General features: G+C 31.2%; 1 non-coding gene across 1 annotated transcript; it reads left to right on the forward strand.

Moving 5' to 3' along the window:
• The first annotated feature begins 1083 nt into the window (after positions 1-1083).
• Positions 1084-1190, forward strand: LOC116554073. The gene has a single exon (XR_004270037.1). It is a non-coding gene; the product is annotated as a U6 spliceosomal RNA (small nuclear RNA).
• The last annotated feature ends 1364 nt before the right edge of the window (positions 1191-2554 follow it).

Raw genomic sequence — 2554 nt, forward strand, 5'->3', positions numbered from 1 at the left:
GCTACAAAAGCTCTAACAATCAAAACAGTATAGTGCTGGTATAAAAACAGAATTTCAACAAATGGAATTTATTTTTTGTAGAGATATCAGAAATAAATCCACACTGTATTTAGCCAATTGATGTTCAACAAAGGCCTCAAGAATACATAATGGAGAAAGGATAATCTCTTCAATAATTGGTGTTGGAAAAATGGGATATCAACATGCAGAACAATGAAATTGGACCCTTGTCTCACACCATGTACAAAAAACAAAGAGAAATATTTTAAAGACTTAAATGTAAGATCTGAAGCTAAAATTACCAGGATAAAACATAGGAAAAATATTCTTGATGTTGAACTAGCCATAATATTTTGGCTATTATCCCCAAAATATACAACAAAAGCAAAAATGGACAGACAAGAATTCATCAAACTAAAATGTTTCTCCACAGAAAAGGATACAATCGAGAGCACAGAGATATAATCAACCTATAGAATGAGAAAAACATATTTGTAAACCATGTATCTCAAAGGGGTTAATATTCAAAACATGTATGAAACTCAATAGCAAGAAAACAAAAACAAATTTCTTAAAAAATGAATGATGTAACTGAATAAACATTCTTCAAAAGAAGACATAAAATGACCAACAGGTATATTAAAATAATGCTCAATACCACACAGCAATTCAACATTCAGTCATCACAGCAACTCAAGTTAGAATGGCTACTAACCTGTTAGAATGGCTACTATCAAAGAGAAAAAAACATAGTAAGTATTAATTTGGATTTGAAGAAAAGGTAACCCTTGTATAATCTTGGTGGGAATGAAAATTGGTACAGTCATTATGGAAAACTGTATGGAGGTGCCTTAAAAAGTTGAAAATAGAACCACCATATGATTCAGCAATCCCACTTCTGGGTATATACCCAAAGGAAATAAAATCATTATCTCAAAGAGACATCTACACTTTCATGTTTGTTGCAGAATTATTCACAATAGCCAAGATATGGAATCAACCTAAGTGTTCATTAAGGGATGAGTGAAAATGTGGCAAATGTATACAATGGAATATTATTCATCCTTAAAAAAGAAGGAAATCGTGCTCGCTTTGGCAGCACATATACTAAAATTGGAACGATACAGAGAAGATTAGCATGGCCCCTGCGCAAGGATGACACGCAAATTCGTGAAGCGTTCCATATTTAAAAAAAAAAAAAAAAAAAAAAAGAAGGAAATCCTGCCATTTGCAACAATGTAGATTAACCTGGAGACCATTATGCTAAGGGAAATAAGTCAGGCACTAAAAAACAAATGTCTCATAATCTCACTTGTAAGTGGAATTTTAGAGTTAAAGAAAGTCAAATCTCACTTATAAGTGAGATTTAAACTTAAAGAAAGTTATAATCTCACTTATATGTGGAATTTTAGACAGTTAAAGAAGCTGAGAATAAAATGCTCATTTCCATGGGCTGTTCGGTGGAGGAAATAGGTCAAAGGGTACCAAGTTTTAGCTATTGATCAAAGGGTATAAAGTTTTAGTCATGCGGAATGAATAAGTTCAAGAGATCTAATGTAAGCATGGTAACTCTAGTTAATAATACTGTATTGTATGTTTTAAATTTACTAATAGAGTAGCTTTTAAATGTTACATAAAAAATAAGCAACTATATGAGGTGATCAATATATTAATAGGCTTGATTGTGATAATAATTTCACAATGTATCTGCAATTTATATCCAGGTTCATTGAGCTATTATTGACAAACAAAAACTGTATCTATGTGTATAATGTATATATTAAATCAATACAGTTTTTGTTTGTTAATAATAGCTCAATGAACCTGGAATAAAAATTAAAAATGTCTTTGACAGACTCATCAGTAGGCCATATATGACAAAAGAAAAAAATCAGTGAACTTGAAGATAGATCAAATTTTCAAACTAAAATGCAAAAAAAAAAAAAAAAAGAAAGAAAAGAAAAAAACACTTAGAATATTCAAGAACTAATGGGACAATTTCAACAGGTGCTATATGTATATTATTTGAATGCCAGGAGGAGGAGAAAGGGAGGATAAAGCAGAAGAAATGTTTGAATAATAATGGCCAAGAATTTTCCAAAATTAATAACGTGCCAATCTACTGATCCAGGAAGCTCAAGAACATCAAATTGGATAAGTATCAAACAAAGTGCCTAGGTGTATTATACTCAGACTACAGAAAAAAAGACAAGTAGAAAAACTTGGAGAAAAAAAAACACACCTTACCAAGAGAAACAAGGATTAGAATGACAGTAGACATCTAGGAAACCATGAAAACAAAAAGAGTATATAGAAACTCTCTGTACGATCTTTATAACTTTTTAATTCATCTAAGCTGTTCTAGAATTAAAAGTTAATTTTGTAAAAATGTGAAAAACTAAGCATATGACTATTTTGCTCAGAGGAGGTTTTCCTTTCATAGGTGTATGTTTGAAGTCTTCAGGGCTGTCAGACATTTTGGTCTTCTTTGCAATTGAGGCAGGACAATGAAAGTACTGAGAAATTTTGACTGCACTTCATCTACTGTGAAAGT

This window comes from Sapajus apella, unplaced genomic scaffold (assembly GCF_009761245.1).
Source record: "Sapajus apella isolate SASKATOON/1434 unplaced genomic scaffold, GSC_monkey_1.0 scaffold1, whole genome shotgun sequence".
Classification (NCBI taxonomy): domain Eukaryota; kingdom Metazoa; phylum Chordata; class Mammalia; order Primates; family Cebidae; genus Sapajus; species Sapajus apella.